Here is a 17,387-nt window from a genome sequence, read left to right on the forward strand (position 1 = left end):
TATTTTCAAATTCTGCCTTGTCTTCCTGTCTGGGTGTTGCCTTTCAGAGGGAGTGCTGGAGGGACACAATTATTTTTTGGCTCAGTCTTTCAGAGTAAGACTTTATTAGCATATTTATCTTACCAAAGGCTAGGGAAGTCATTGTAATTTAATATCATTTATTACCCCCAGTCTGTTGTGTGCACTGTGTCAGTTTGTTAGTGGGCAAGATAGTGTTAAAACAGTTGTTAGGAGATTGACTTGGTGCAGTTAAGAGCCTGACAGTCGTGGCGCGTCAAGTTCCTGCCTGTTAATTACTCACAGGGAAACGGATCAAGTCACGTGGTCATGTGCGAAGTACATCATTTGATCAGTGTTGTAGAGCACTGAACAAGAGTATGGTCAGCCGGGATCTGCGCCCAAAATGGGCCTTGCAAAGATCTAACGGTCCAGAAACCTGGCCCCAGACTGCTGCTGACATCAGATATTCCCATAAGGAAGGATAAAATGTTTCCATTTAGCAGCAGTGATACGGCTGAGACTAGGACTAGCCCGGGGAAGTAGCACTCGCCAGTGGGAGTCCCGGCTCCCTGTGGGCAGGACCTAAGCCCCTCCAGAACGTTACCTGGAGCCTGGAACACGGTAGGCCTTCCCTACAGGTTTGCTGAATAAATAGTTTGGATTCTTTTCTTATGAGCAGGTTTTGTGAGGAGGTAGGGGAAAGAGCCTGAAATATAAGATCACCACTCTCCTAATAAAATCCAAAACCAAGAATCAGAATCCTAATCCAGAATCAAGGCTTGGCTGTAGAAGGAGACTCTGTGCCAAGAGGGATAGCTGGGCTCCCTTCACAGAGGATTTGACTTCTGCTGGGATTCTTTTATTTCATGGAGCTCTGCCCCTGTGCCTGGCCACACAGGTGTGTCGTACATACTTCAAAGCCCTTGCGCCAGCCTGGACACCATTGCCTTCCCTGTGTTCCCTTTAATACAGCGTCAGGAGGCTGGGGCCCTTCAAACACTGTTCAAAGGTGAATGGATTGGAAAAGAAAAGCAAAGCGCATAGGAGCATTAGAGCAGCCCTGCTTTCAAAGGCTGAGCTATCGACTTTCCAGCTCCAAAGACCTGGCTCCAGCTGGGTCACCCTGCCTGGGTTCTTTAGTTCCAGCTCTTGGCCTGTCTTCAGAGAGCTTCCTCATCCAGCAAGATCCCTGGCCCAGAGAACCGGGGTCCCTTTCTCTGTCCTATCCGAGGCTCTCCCTCCAAATTCCAGATTCAGAGGTAAACGATGGGCTCATTCCCCTGCTGACTGACCTCCTAAAATGACTCTTTCTCCGGATGAGCCTTCCACCTGCACCTGCAGAGTGGGGCCCTGGCGCCAGCGCCAGACCTGCACATCCGTACCTGAGTGTATCACCACTGTCCTGGGTGTCACCTGCAGACCCCAACACATGTGGAGGCAGAGAGGAAGGGAACCCCCTGAAAACAGCTGGGGCCGCCCAAGAAACGCACTTGGCCTGCTTTACAGTTCCGCCCCAGGCACGCTCTGCATTTATGACATTTGAGCCGGTACTCTGAGGATTGAAACTGAGAGATTGTCTCTTTAAAGTGGTCACAGGAATGTCAGAAACAAGTAGCAGCTCCATTTTAATGGTTTATCGTGAGGAAGTAGCAGCCTGGCTGCCAGGACTCCAACCTTCGAGTGTCCCTCTGTCCCAAGTCAGGTCACCCCTTCTGTGAAGAAGAAGGGGGGGGAGAGGGGGAGGGAGGGAGGAGGAGACCTCCCTGGAGGGCAGGTGGGTCCAGGTTTTTGTTTCCTTGTTGGGGTTTTGCATGTAAAACTCTTAAAAACAAGGCTGGCCTCTCACACCTGTCATGCCTCCCTCAGCTTGTTTGTTTTCCTAGGCGTTTATGGAGCTGTCATTGGTTAACAGTTGCCAAGTGGTTTCATGTTCTAAGCGCCCCCCCCCCACCAACCAGGCTGCAGCACCACACCCACCTTTGTAATGAGCCTGAACTTGCCATTATCCAAACACGAGCTACCGAACTGAAAACTCAACTTTATGATTTAATGCACAGGCTGGGTGTTTTTTTTTTTTTCCTGCCCAAAGAAAATTTATCTGATCTTGGCCAGGTTTTAGTTTGTCATTATGTTGCATGCAATGTTCTTAAATTAATCTTCCCTCTACTCCAGTAGCCTTGGTTTCCATCAGCCATACCTTGTCCAAAAATCCTTTATTTGCCCATATTCTGATTACTAATATTTCCTAGGGAAAATCTCTTGAAACAGCTCACAGCATTTTCACATAGCCAGGTAAGGTATTAAGGACCAAGTGTCTCCTATAATTTATAAGGAATAAAAAGTGCTTCTCTGAGTTTTTCTTTTTCTTTTTTTTCCTCTTAGAAAGGATGACTTGGGATATACCCAAGGCTTCTCGAATTTGAGTATGTCTTAGGACAGATCTTGGTTTCCTTGTGGTCTGGAACTTTCATCTTCTACTCTTTCCTGTCTCAATTTTATTCCTTGTGGGGAAAAATGTCAACATGAGTGTCAAGCAAAAATTCCACTTTGACACAAAACGTTGGAGGTGAATTCTTTATTCTTTACCAAAACATAGGAAAGAAAAGGAGACCCAAAGTTTAGATTTTTCTGCTTCTCCTTCCTAGAAATAGCAGCTCTTGGCTGGGAATGGCTCGGTATTGTAGGTTCTTCTGAACCACGGTTGTCTTTTAACCTTTGTGAGTTTTAGTCTAAATAAAGTAAGTGTCTTTGACTTTCAGCTCAGCTTCCAAACGAGGAAACCATGTACATAGTGCCTCTGTGGGGCTTTTTCTGTTTTACACTTTTTCCCTTTCTCCCAAATTATGACTTTGCTCAGTAAGTCTTAACAATAATTTCTAAATTAGCCCTGTCTGAACTTGTGTTTGGTAATCTTAGGTATTTAATTGTAAGTGTCATAGATTCCTAGCATTTCTCAGGGCAGGTGTCAGATTTAAAAAGACAGTTGACATCCTCATTGTGCGGGTCATTATAGTATTTTCCGTGCCAGGAGCAAGGTAATTAACATTGGTGTCTCGCGCAGGGCTAGTGCAGCGACTTTCTCGGCGTCCCCCTCCCGGATACGCACCGTGCGGCGCGATCTGCTTCCCGTTTGTCCAGGGCAGTACCGCGGGGGTTCTCTGTGAGAAAGCCAGACCGCGGGAGGCAGCGAGCAGCTCTATCAAGCAGCAGGGTAGCCGGAGCTCCTATACGGCCCTGTCCGCTGAAATGTTTATCTTACACGGCTCTTGGAAGGTGAACAGAAACCATGATTTTAAATTGATTTAGGAGAGATTATGTCATGGAGAAAATCTGATGCACTAAGTGTTTAAAGGAGAATGGTTCAGAGTTCCGAGTCAGATTTTGTGTTGTTCATCATCCTCCAAATTGTTTCCCAAAGCTCATGGCCACTTCTGAAGTCGGTAGGCGCTCCGGACGGAGTACGGAGAGAAACCGCCACGGGGAAATAGAGGTTTCTTGCTACCGATTCTGAAGTTCTTTCGCAGTTAACATTTTTTGGTGCTTCCCAAATAGTCAGAATGCTTATGCCCCTGTCTCTTCTCCAGTTGGAATCTCACCTGAGCATTTAAATAGACCTCCGGCAGATCGGCTGGTGGACAAAGAATCCAGAGCCGAGGAGAGTGGACTGTTCAGGAGAGGTGGCATCCGGGTGAGGGAGTGTCGCCTGGCCCCCATGCCCGCAGACGGCAGCCCATGCACCCCTCCTGACTACCTCTCTGCCCGTCATCCCCGCCTTGCGGGTTGGGTTGTGCCTCGTCAAGCTTGCCGATACCTGGTGACTCGGCCTTACCTCTTTTTCTGAGTTTTGGTCTGTGTGTTCACTCCTTGGCCAAGTCACGCTCCTGAAAATACTCCTTGAGCTCCTGCCCGGGTTTGGGTCACAGTCTTCCTCCAGTCCAGATGCCAGACAGTTGATTACATGTTTCCTTATTAAATCACGCCCCAGTTCCTGCCTTCTGAGATGGCCCTTATGGATTTTAATCGGATTAGAGATGCTCTCTAACTCACTTTATTGAATAAAAGTTTACATGGAGTATACACTTGAAACTGAAAAAAATCAAATACCTTTTGGAAATAGTCAAAGGAAATCAGGGACCAGTGAAGACTGGGAGAATGGAAAACTTCCAAAATTCCTAAGTGGTATTGCTCACTTCCTAGAATCATATAGTTACTATTATTTTATGTTTCAGATATTTTCAGTCCATCACCTTTCTTATTGTTAAAAAAATCAGTGAATGGTTTATTTAATTTATTTTTTAAAAAAGATTTTATTTATTTATTTGAGAGAAAGAACATGAAAGAGAGAGCAAGGGAGCAAGCATAAACGGGGTAGGGGGAGCAGAAGAGGGAGAAGCAGGCTCCATCCCAGGACCCCAGGATCATGACCTGAGCCAAAGGCAGACACTTAACTGACTGAGCCACCCAGGCGCCCCATGAATGGTTTATTTTAGATACAATTTTTTAAAAAGATTTATTTATTTATTTATTTATTTATTTATTTATTTATTTATTTTTAGAGAGAGAGAGTGAACATGAGCAGGGGGAGGAACAAAGGGAGAAGGAGAGAATCTCAAGCAGAACGCTGCTGAGTGCAGAGCCCGATGCGGGGCTTGATCCCATGATCCTGAGATCATGACCTGAGCCGACATCAAGAATTGGATGCTGGGGCCCCTGGGTGGCTCAGCCCATTAAGTGTCTGCCTTTGGATCAGGTCACGAACTGGGGTCCTGGGATTGAGCCCCAAATCGGGCTCTCTGCTCAGTGGGAGCCTTCTTCTCCCTCTCCCTGCTGCTCCCCCTGCTTGTACTCTCTCTCTGTCAAATAAATAAATAAAATCTTAAAAAAAAAAAAAGGAAGAATCGGTGCCCAACCAACCGAGGCACCCAGGTGCCCTCCGACAGAATTCGAAGTAGATTAGTTACTCTTCTGATCAGCTGCTTAATCAGTTGCTTACTATGAGATCAGAGAAGACAGTGGCCAACTTCAGAATACCGCAAATTAGTGTTCTCAAATAGAAGAATAAATAAAGATCTGAATATTTTTTCCAACTGTATTGAGGTATAATTGACAAAATTGTAAGAGAAAGTGTACAGTGTGATGATTTGACGTACGTGTGCATTGTGAGAGGATCCCCCCATCGAGTGAGAATGCATCCATCACCTCACATATGTACATGCGCACACACACCCCTTTTTTTTGGTGAGAACATTTAAATTCTACACTCCTAGGAAATTTCAATTATATAGTGTAGTGTTGTCAACTATAATCACCATGTCATACACTAGATCTTCAAACGTTATTCATCTAACAACTGAAAGTTTGTACCCTTTTACCACCTTCTCCCTATTTGCCCCACACCCAGCCCCTGGAAACTGCTTTTCCCCTAAGAATTAGCCTGCCCCTCTCTCCTTCTCTTTCTTTCTCTCTCTTTTTCTTTCTTTTTCCTTCCTTCCTTCCTTCCTTCTTCCCTCTCTCTCTTTCTCTCTTTCTTCTTTCAGATTCCACATTTTAGTGATTCCATGTGGTAATATTCTTTCTCTGGCTGATTTCACCTATAATAGCCTCCAGGTTCATCCATGGTTTTGCAAAGGACAGGATTTTCTTTATTCATCTGTCCACATACACTTGGGTTGTTTCCATTCCTTGAACATTGTGACTAATGCTGCTATGAACATAGGAGGACAGACGTCTCTTCTAGATAATGTGGTCCTTTCCTTTGGACAATCCAGAAGTGGGATTGTTGGATCATATGGCAGTTCTGTTTTTAATTTCTTGAGGAACTTCCATAGTGACTATACCAATTTACATTCTCACCAACATGTACAAGGATATCCTCTCCAGCATTTATACTTTTTTGTCTTTTTGATAATAGATGTCCTAACTGGTGTGAGGTGATAACCTTATCCTGGTTTTGACTGGCATTTCCCTGAGGTGGTGATGTTAAGCACCTTCACATGTATTTTTTGGCCATTTGTATGTCTTCAGGAAAATGTCCATTTAGGTTCTTTTCCCATTTTTTAGTTGGGTTGCTTATTTATTATTTTTTTTGCATTAAGTTATATGGGTTCCTTGTATATTTTGGAGATTAGCACCTTATGAGATAGATGATTTGCAATTATTTCCTCCCATTCCATAGGCTGCCTTTTCATTTTGTCAATGGTTTTCTTTGTTGTGAAGCTTTTTAGTTTGATGTAGTCCCAATTGTTTATTTTTGCTTTTGTTGACTTTGCTTTTCATGTCAAGAAAAAAAAAATCATTGCCAAGACCAACATCAAGGAGCTTATTACTCTCTGGGTTTTTTTTTTTTTTTTGTAGGAGTTTTACAGTTTCTGGTCTTGTGTTAAAGTCTTTAACCCATTTTGAGTTGATTTTTGTGTATGGTGTAAGATAAGTGTCCAGCTTCATTCTTTTGCGTGTAGCTGTCCACTTACTGAACAGACCATCTTTTCCCCATTGTATATTCATGGCTGTCCTGTTGAAAATTGATTGACCATATATGCATGGATTTATTTCTGAGCTTTCTATACTGCTCCATTAATTTATGTGTCTGTTTTTATGCCAACACCGCATGTTTTGATTATCATGGCTTTGTAATATTGTTTGAGATTAGAAAATGTGCTGCCTCTAGATTATTCTTTCAGAAGATTGCTTTGCTAATTTGGGGTCTTCAGTGGTTCCATACAGATTTCAGGATTTTTAAAAAACTTCTGTGAAAAATGCCGTTAGAATTTTTAATAGGGATTGCATTGGACCCATAGATTGCTTTTGGCAGTATGAACATCTTAACAATATTAAATTTTCTAATCCATGAACACAGAATATATTTCCATTTATTTGTGTCCCCTTTAATTTCTTTCATCAGTGTCTTTAGTTTTCAGTGTACACATCTTTCACCTCCTTGGTTACATTTATTCCTAAGTATTATATTCTCATTGATGTTATTGTAAATGGGATTGTTTTCTTAATTTCTGTAATAGTTCATTGTTGGTATATAGAAACGGAACTGGTTTTTGTGTATTAATTTTGTGTCCTGCAACTTTACTGACATCATTTGTCAGTTCTAACAGTTTTTTGAAGGAGTCTTTAGATTTTCCCATATGTAATATCATGTCATCTGCAAATAGAGACAATTTTACTTCTTCCTTTCTGATTTGGATTATTTCTTTTTCTTAGCTAATTACTCTGGCTAATTTACTAGTACTATGGTGAATAAAAGTGGTGAGAGCAGGCACCCTGGTCTTGTTTTTGATCTTACAGGAAAAGTTTTCAGTATTTCATCACTGAGTATGGTTTTAACTATGGGCTTGCGAATATGGCCTTTATTATGCTGAGGTACCTCTATACCCATTTATTGAGAATTTTTATCATGAAAGGATGTTGAATTTTGTCACATACTTTTTCTGTAGCCATTGAGATGGTCCTATGGTTTTTATCTTTTGTTTTGTTAGTGTGCTTTTATCACATTAACTGGTTTGTAGATGTTGAAACATCTCAGTGGCATCTCTGAAATAAATCCCACTTGATCATAGTCTGTGATCCTTTTAATGTATCATTGAGTTCAGTTTGAAAAATTTTGTTGAAAAATTTTGCATCCGTGTTCATCAGGGATGTGGCCAGCAATTTTCTGTTCTTATCATGTTCTTGTCTAGTTTTTATATCAAGGTAATGCCTCCTAAAGTGAATTTGGAAGTATTCCTTCCGCTTCTGTATTTTGGAAGAGTTTGAGAAGGATTGGTATTAATTTTTCTATAACTGTTCTGTAGAATTCACCAGGAAACCATCTGATGCTGGGCTTTGGTTTGTTGGGAGGTTTTTGATTACTGATTTAATCTCCTTACTAGTAATTGGCCTGTTATGAGTTTCTATTTCTTTATGATTCAGTCTTGGTAAGTTGTATGTTTCTAGGAATTTATCCATTTCTTCTAGGTTGTCCAACTTGTTGTCATATAACTGTTCATAGTAGTTTCTTACAATCCTTTGTATTCCTGTGTTATGGATCTGAATATTTCCAGCTTTCACTGAAGATCAATAACTTCAGAAATATTTTAGCCGTGCTCCTGCACCACCACCACTGTGAAAAAGAGAGACCTAATTCTCAGATAAAGAGTGTGCTTTACTTACATGTAAAATGCCTTTGGTGCTTGCCATGTCTGTAGTCCCTTCTGGGAAGCTTAGAGAAGCAGAGCAAAGGCAGTGAGCAGAGCCCTAGCTAGTGGAAGCCTTGGATAAGTAGAAGCAGGAAGAAGAGTAGGCTATTCAGCCATGGCCTTGGAACGGCTGAATCCCCCGTATGACAGAGCCCTAGTGTCCGGAGCAGTGGGCACGTGCCACCAGAGGGCTGATGATGGCATCTCTAGAACTGTCTTGCTCCTTGACTGCTCTGCCAGGGTTGGCTGAAGTCTTGGCCGTGCTGCTGCTCTTGGTGCCGTGGTCTCTCCAGGCTCACTGTGCATCCCCACTGCCCACGTCCAAGACTGATGGAATCTTTTTGCAGTGTGAAAGAGCTTATCTACCAGCAAGCCTCAGGAGCTTCGGGGAATCAGAGCCGCGTAGGGGTAGCTTGGCTGCGCTGAGTCCTGTCTTGTCACTGAAACTTTTGGGCTTCACTTTCTCATCTACAAGGAAATTTTTGAGGAGGGCTCCTCCATAGTGAAGGGCCCACTATGTGTGAGGCATGGGGCTGAGTATTTAACATGCTTATCTTTTTTCAGTAATTGCAGGAGACCCATACAGTGGGGGGCGTTGTTGGTGTTTCACAGGTTAGGAAACAGGCATGGAGAACTCAGTGACTTGCCCAAAGTCACTCCTGACTGAGTGACAGAACCAGGTTTTGCTTTCCGATCTGATTACTTCGGAAGTCAGTATTTTTCACCACTATGCTGATCTGTTCTGTTTTTTTCTTTTTTTTAATCACTCATGTTTATCATGGGTGTTGATATAGGAAACTACAAAAGTGACCCATGGATTGAGAATTTCAAACATGAAGCAGAACCCTGTGTTTTTAATAGGGTGTCATCCTTTGTATGTGTAGACAGGCTCTTAACTCTGCCAGTATAGCGCGTACTTTGAGCTTTTTTTTTTTTTTAATAGCAGTAAGAGAATTTTGTTTGTTCATTTATATTCTGAACAGGTTACACTTGTCTTGCGCCTCGTAACTCACATTTTGCACTTGGCATTTAAAGAGTAGCTTCATGAAATAAAGATCAGAGGTGAGTGGCCTAAGGAGAGAGTTTGGAAAGACTAGAAAAGGAAAATTTCTCAGACCATGCGGTGGATGTGATGTTTTCTATTCTCAGTAGTAAGTCTAATTCACTTTATGGGTCAGAGAGTGATTTGATAAAGACTGACAGAATCATTGACTTGCCCATAGCAATGCTGTGTGTGTTTATGACTGTGTATGTTGTGACGTAGTCACCCATGCAAACCCGTCATATCCAGTTCCCTTGGATGCTGGGTTCCCAGGAGTTGTGTGCCAGGATGGGAGTCACAGGACTAAAATGTGTGTGATTTTCAGGGAAGAATGATTGGTTTTACAGTTGATGGAGATGGAAACTTGATTTTAACTTGACTTTTTTTCTTCCCTTTTTAAAGTAAAAACAGGAGTTTCTAATCTCATAAAGGTAACATATCTTCATATCAGATAAATTGGAAAATACAGAAGCCTCAGACTTATACAGAAATAAAAATATTGACTTTAATTTTCAGTCCCTCTATTTCTCATCCTAAGTTTGCATATGGAATTTCCAGAAAGAGAATGCCCAGGGGCATCTGAGTGGCTCAGTCTGTTAAGCGACTGCCTTCAGCTCAGGTCCTGATCCCAGAGTCCTGGGATCTCCTCTCCCTCTGCCCCTCCCCTCTGCTTGTGCTCACTCTCTCATGCTATCTCTCTCTCTCAAATAAATAAATAAAATCTTTTTTAAAAGAGAGAGAGATAGAGAATGCCCAGATCTAAATCTTGCCTGCTCAGCCCTCACCTCCCCAGAGGGAGCCAACTTCTCGTGCTCCATCAGGCCCTGCTTGCCAAGGGGCAGCCATGCTCTGGGCGGACCCTTCTCCTCTTTCCCTTGGCAGGCTCTCGTGGTTTCACATATCACTTCTTGACTCCGCACTCTGGATTTCCAGTCCTGACGTTCCATGTAATTAATCTTCTACAGAAAATGTAATGTTCAGCTCTACTTTTCACTCTCCTTGTACGACACACAGCTCTTATTACAAATGTCAAGACTGTCACAACACCCTGTAAACTGGTCTTCCTCACTCTTGGGCCTCTTGAAATCTGTCTTTCGTGCTGGGATTAGCTTAAATTCTTTAAAGCAACACTTTTAACATTGGTCTTTCCCTTGGTCCTCTGATGCCCCTAGGGCAGGGTCTTAACCCCTTCACCTGGAAGTCAAAAGGCTTTGCAGTCTTGTCCTTATTTACTTGTTCAGCTTCTTTTTCCCACTACAGATTCGGTTCAACAGAAACATTTAGTGTGTACTGAAAATCCTCTCGTTTTAGGCTGGGCCTCCATGGCTGACTAAGGAGATGTGGTTAGAAACAAGATTTGCCACTTCTAGGCCTGGCCATCACAGCCGCCAGTGACCCCCAGGCCTCTCCTCATGTTTCATGGCGTCTTTGGAGGCCACCCGTTTCCCACTTGCAGCTACAAAGTGGCAGCGCCTCCCACCAGCCCCGGGGCCCTGAGTGATCCCGTGGAGTGGAGCCCCCTCCTGACCCACGTTGGAGGTGTAATGCCAGTAAGAAGTCAGTTCGGTTTTGCATTAAGCCTTTGCGATTTTAGGCTCACACTGTTCCTATGGTGGAGCCTTTGCTGTGCTAGCCAACATCTGTGTGAACGCATCTCAGGTGCCTCACGACTTAGTCAGAGGCCTCGTCTACTTTTGACCAAGAATGAAGGGGAAATTGAGAAATAGTCCAAGTACCTCACGACTTTGAGGCTTCGTCTACTTTTGACCAAGGAAGGACAGAACGTGGAGAGATAGTCCATGACTCTAGTTCCAGACAACCAATGCAGTGCTCCCCAGACTTGAGATTTCACCAACTAATGACAATTCAAAATAAAAACAAAGCTTGGCACAAATACCCAAATTATAATTTTGTCATGAAAAGGCATTTAAAAAAATCCCGTTCTCTATATTATGGTCACGTTACAAAATAAAGGACACACAACACTGCTTACCTCCTCTCAGAAGGGGAAACGTGCTGTCAAGACTGAGTAACATTTTAATTTTTTTTTAAAGATTTATTTTATTTTATTTATTTGACAGAGAGAGATACAGCCAGCGAGAGAGGGAACACAAGCAGGGGGAGTGGGAGAGGAAGAAGCAGGCTCATACCAGAGGAGCCTGATGTGGGGCTCGATCCCACAACGCCGGGATCACGCCTTGAGCCGAAGGCAGACGCTTAACTGCTGTGCCACCCAGGCGCCTCTAGACTGAGTAACATTTTTAAATTGAATTTATTTAGCTTCATAAAAAATGAGACTCTCTACACTGTCCCACTTTTTCTCACTTCAGTGTTTCCCAGTAAGCACGTTGTCATGGGAGGTATGGTACTGACCGAAGGAGCGGAGTTCGAAAAGTGCAGAGAAGGTCCTCCAAGTGAAGCTGGAAGACCTGGAAGAGGTGGGTGGAGTTTTCCTCTTGAGATGTTAGCTGGCCCCTGGGAAGCTGTCTGCTGGACCTGGGGACCTTTGAGTCCTGTTGAGACCTCTCAGATTCTAAGAGGCATAGCAGTTACGCCAAAATGTGTGTGCAGTTGGGGGTTGAGGGTGTGTGGGGGTGGGGCGGTTAACTGGTGGTGGGGTTGGGTCCGAACCGAGTCTCACTCTATCATGAGAGTGGACCACTACTCTTGGGACCCTGAAGACTCCAGTCTGCAGGCGATCCAGCAGAGCTCCCTGAGGTTCCTGGGACTGGCTCCGTGGGGGTCCTCCTGGGGTCTGGTATTCCTATCCCCAGGGCCTGGGGGCTGCCTCGGCCTCCCCTGTTGTGCATGGTCAGGTTCTTCCAGGCTCAGCAGTGGGTTCCCTTCTCCTCCAGACATTCCCTAACCCCTAAGGGAGGACTCGATCCTTCCCCTTTGTGTTCTCGTAGCATCGGGAATATATCCCGTAGTAGGGTACTTCACAGTCGGCTGGAGTTCCTCGCTTCTGTGTTGCCTGGCTGAGTCGCTCTAGGGCAGCAGGAGACCCTTATCTCTGTATTCCCACCACCTCCTTAATCCTGCACAGCTTAAACATGTGACAAACGTTTGTTGAATGAATAAATGAACAAATGTCTGGAAAGCCATATTTAAAAGATGCCACCCTGTTATGCTGTCTTACGTTAGGAGAAAGGTATGTTAAATGTTCAAGCTTTTTTTATTATCATTACTTTAAAGGGCTGACATTTTCTAGCTTCCATATCTGACTGTAACTCATTGCCATTTTAAGTCTAGAATAGTATCTAGCGGCTTGTCACGTGTGCCTGTTTTACGAGCCTCCGAGGCACATTGCATAAGGTGAGTTATAAATACTGTTCCCTCGGTTTCTGTGTAGGTGCCAGACTCCGTTTCTGCCATGCTTCCTGTTATCTGTTGTCACTGTGGAAGGCGCTGGAGATCCTACATCTCTGCTCTTGACCTGAACCTGAACCTGAACCTGAAGGCTTGCTTCAGCCGATGGCCGCGCGGGTGCTTAGACGGAGTGACAGAAGGGGGAGCTCTGAGTCAGGTAATCGCGGCCACTCGTGGGGAGGCATTGCTTTGCTTTTACCTCCGGGACAGATGGGTTAGTGATGTGTTAGGATGGAAGAGAGTCTGGGAGGCAGGAACTGTCGTGTTGGGCGCCTCCCCTGGAATGGTCCCATGGGGCAGGCGAGTACCTGCGTGGGAAGCACAGCTCCCTCCTGCCGCAGACTGGCGGCGGGCCTGTCAGGCGTGGAGTGACCTTCCCGCTGGGGTCCGTCCACTGTCACCCAGATCAGCTGGGCAGGAACAGGCGCCGAGGAGAAGGGAGCGGTGCACCTGCAGTCTCTCCAGCACCCATCCCTCTCCCCTACGCCCTTCCCACGCTGCAGTCTTTGGTTGTCCAAGCAGGGCTGCCGCAGCAGAGCCCTTGCCTTCCTCTGGAGAGGCTGCTGGAAAGGGCCGGAGAGCCGCGGAAACCCGGCACCAGGTTAAATTCGATCCCAGCTGGTCCTTTAGAAACCTGCCACTCCCCAGGCCCTGCAGTCGCAGGCTGAGCGCCCCTGCCCTGCAAACGTCACCCGCAGCAGGACGCGGCTCCCTGGGCGGGGTGACGGGAGGCCACAGCCAGAGGCGGGTGAGTGCCGGCGGTCACCCCTGCACCAGCTCTCCCGCTCCGCTCCCTCACCCCTGCCGAGATTCACACACGCCGCCGCCGCCGCCGGTGAGCTCGTTTTGCTTGAGAGCACTCGGAATTTCCTCCCTGGCTTTCTTTTCTCGGTTTACAAAGACAGTGAGCACCACGAACTTCACGTTACTGCTGAAGACTCGCCATCACTGACGGGCGGAGCCGGGGCTGGGCTGGACGTCGGGCCGGTCCTCTGGCTGACTACATCCGCGGACACAAACCTGGTTCTGGGCTCAGACCCTTTTAGACTTAGGAATTGCTTCCTGACTTCTTCCCACAGGCAAATGACTTATACTCTAGCTGGTCATTTGCAGTTTGACAGTAGTCCTAAATTAACATTCCGACAAAGAATAAATAGCAGATAAACAAAAAGCAGAGTATTTACGTATCCCTATTCTAGTATCGTATTAATTTTCTTTAAATTTTTTTATTTCATAATTATTAAATTATTTTATCATCATGAATTATTTTTGATGGACATAAAATTCACCTAACATCAAATGGACCATCTTACCATTCAGTACACTCACAGTGCCTCTGTCTAGTTCCAAAGCATTTTCATCACCACAGAAGGAAGCCCAGGCCTATCAGCAGTCACTCCCCTTTCCTTCGTCCCCGTGGCCTCTGGGGACCACTGATCTGTTTTCTTTATTGGAGGACTTACCCACTTTGGAAATTAGGGGTGAATGGAATCATACAGTATGGGACCTGTGTGTCTGACTTCTTCATTTATGATTTTAAAGCACCATTTTACACATTACATAAAATAAGAAACATTAAACTTAATAGGATTATTAAGTGTTCACTCAGTTTCCCTGTTGAAGAGTATGGTGGTGATATTTTATTTATTCTTTTTTTCTCCCGCCATGCTGTACATCCCATCCCCAAGACTTAGTTATCTTATAACTGGAAGTTTGTACCCTTTGACCCCATCACCCATTTTGCCCACCCCCCTTGCTCCCCATCTCTGGCAACCACCAATCTAATCTATTCTCTGTATCTGTGAGTTTGTATGCTTGGTTTTTTTTTATTTTTTAGATTCCACATATAAATGAGGTCATACAGTATTTGTCTTTCTCTGTCTGACTTATTTCTCTTAGCATAATGCCTTCAAGGTCCATTGAGGAACAACAAATTAAAAAAAAGTATTTTATTTATTCTTGATGCATTCCTTCACCTTGACAAACCAGCTCCACTGCCTTATATATGCTTTATTATTATTATTATTATTATTATTATTAATAGACTTTATTTTAGAATAGTCCTAGATTGACAGGAAAGTGAAGCAGAGCATACAAATGGTTAGTACCAAGTATACAGGAATATGTATGTGCGTCACACAATTTCCCTTCTTATTAACATCTTACCTTAGTATGGTATCTTTATCATAATCAATGAGCAATATCAATACATTATTACTAACTAAAGTCCATAGTTTATTCAGATTTCCTGAGTTTTTACCTAATATCCTCTTTCTGTTCTGGGATCCCATCCAGGATCTCACTTTATATTTAGATGTCTTGTCTCCTTGGGCTCCCGTTGACTGTGGCAGCTTCTGACTGTCTTTGTTTTGTTTTGTTGAGATTTTTTTTATTTATTTGACAGAGAGAGACAGCAAGAGAGGGAACACAAGCAGGGGAAGTGGGAGAGGGAGAAGCAGGCTTCCTGCTGAGCCAGGAGCCCGATGCGGGGCTCGATCCCAGGACCCTGGGATCATGACCCGAGTCGAAGGCAGACGCTTAATGAGCCGAAGGCAGACGCTTAACGACTGAGCCACCCAGATGCCCCATGACTGTCCTTGTTTTTTGATGATCTTGACAGTTTTGAGGAGTATGGGTCAGGCCTAGGGTAGGATTTCCCATTATTGGAATTTATTTGATATTTTTCTCATGATTAGTCTGAGGTGGTAGGTTTTTGAAAGGAAGGTCACAACTGTGCCATTTTCATCACATCATGTTAAGGATACGTCTCAGCATAATACATGACTGTTGATCTTGACCTTGGTCACTCGGCTACAGCAGCATTTGCCAGGTTTGTCTGCTGTAAAGTTGCTCTTTTTGTCTCCCTTCCTGAGCTTTTAAAGTTTCGAAAAATCTTATTCCCACGACTGAATTGTAGTGCTTATGTAACCAAGTAGGTGTTTGTGTAGACACAGCTAGCCTTGAAGGTTCGAATGGCCTTGTTGTCTGTTTGAACTGCAGTGGTCCAAGTGGAGGCACACGTATCCACGGGCTGTGTGTGCTGAAAGCCTACGCCCCTGCAGCAGCGTCCACAGGGTACGACTTGCATTCACAGAAGAACCAGAGTTCCTCCCGGAATGCCAAACAGCTTCCCACGAGTAGCCAGCAGTTCCTGTCTGCTTGGATTCTTCTTCAAAGCTCATCCCAGTGTCTCAGTCCTGAACTCACAGTCAGTATGAGCAAGAGCACAAATGCGGGAGTGGATGGCAGCCTCAGATCGTCACGTAGTCATTCAACTAATGTTCTCTACGGTGGGCACGGCGCTCGGTTGCGGTACTTTACCTGGATAGTTAAGCTACTTGGGGTGAACACAGATCATCCCTCTACAGTGTCACATACAACCCTCAACAGAGGGAAGGAATCCATTTAATACATGGCAGATAATGAAAGCCCCAAATGTATCTCTTCAAAACCTACGAAAATAGTCTCACAGTCACCTCCATGAAAATTCAGGTAAGCGAGGGGACTCATGCTGGGCTCTTGACACTTAGATTTAGGACTATTTTTGCCTGGATGTTTTCAACTAGAGAGAGAAGGTAAGATAGATCCAGATAATGGAGAGATGATGCCCAAGGTCCTCCACACTGTACTTGGTGACACTTGCAGAGTCCTTCAGGGAAGAACTCCTTGAATATAGTACTTGGACATAGCACATGAAAACTTCTGAGAAGAGAGGAAAATAGGCCACACTTCCTTATCAGATAAGACTGAGAGGGAATTGAATAAAATTATCTGGGCAATTGGAGGCTTTCCACAATTACACGGAAATGAACTCTCTGGGCCCAGAGCGTCAATGTGCGGGACAGCGCCATCTGGAGGCGTGGCCAGGTAACAAAAGGGGAATGTGGGCCAGGTAACAAAAGGGGAGTGTGGCCCTGACTCCAGAGCGCTGCCTTTTCTCTCTCCATCAACTCACCCTTCTGGCTGCAGCCCCCAAGCACAAGGCAGAGGGGAAGGAGGGCAGAGCACGAGGCAGAGGATGTCTGGCAGCACGATTGGGTAGTTTGGGTCCGGGGAAGGCTGTTCTGGGAGTCATTTGAGGGCACAGGTGGCAGATGACAAGCAGCGTACAAAAGGCGTTAATTGGGAAGCACACTTAAAAAGTTGGACAGGAGGAAATGGGTGTTTGCAGTAGAAGAGAGAAAACGTCATCCTGACAGTCCATCATCACCAGTCATCACAGAATGAGCAACTTGTCCAGGCCATTCTGCTCTACCAAGAGTGGTCATGTCCGTTTTCTCAATGGATCTTTAAGAATGGGGATTTAAAATTGGTCAGTTCCTCCACTTGAGCGACACAACTATGAGGGACTGAATGTTTGCGTCTCCCCCGATTCATATGTTGAAGCCCCCAGTGTAGCTGTATTTGGAAATGGAGCCTGTAACGACGTAATTGAGGTCAAACCAGATCTGATCTGATTGGATTAGTGTCTTATAAGAAGTGACANTGGTCATGTCCGTTTTCTCAATGGATCTTTAAGAATGGGGATTTAAAATTGGTCAGTTCCTCCTTGAGCGACACAACTATGAGGGACTGAATGTTTGCGTCTCCCCCGATTCATATGTTGAAGCCCCCAGTGTAGCTGTATTTGGAAATGGAGCCTCTAACGACGTAATTGAGGTCAAACCAGATCTGATCTGATTGGATTAGTGTCTTATAAGAAGTGACATCAGAGAGCTTGCTTTCTGTCTTTCTCTCAAGGAAAGGCCGTGTGAGGACACTGAGCAGGTGGCCATTCTCCAGGGGGAGGG

At 44.7% G+C, this 17,387-nt stretch overlaps 1 long non-coding RNA gene across 1 annotated transcript; it reads left to right on the plus strand.

Moving 5' to 3' along the window:
- The first annotated feature begins 11,583 nt into the window (after window positions 1-11,583).
- LOC117797102 lies at window positions 11,584-16,974 on the plus strand. Its single transcript, XR_004621983.1, has 3 exons — window positions 11,584-11,666; window positions 12,581-12,754; window positions 15,598-16,974. It is a non-coding gene; the product is annotated as an uncharacterized LOC117797102 (long non-coding RNA).
- Window positions 16,975-17,387: the final 413 nt, after the last annotated feature.

Source organism: Ailuropoda melanoleuca, chromosome 18, assembly GCF_002007445.2.
Source record: "Ailuropoda melanoleuca isolate Jingjing chromosome 18, ASM200744v2, whole genome shotgun sequence".
NCBI classification, from domain to species: domain Eukaryota; kingdom Metazoa; phylum Chordata; class Mammalia; order Carnivora; family Ursidae; genus Ailuropoda; species Ailuropoda melanoleuca.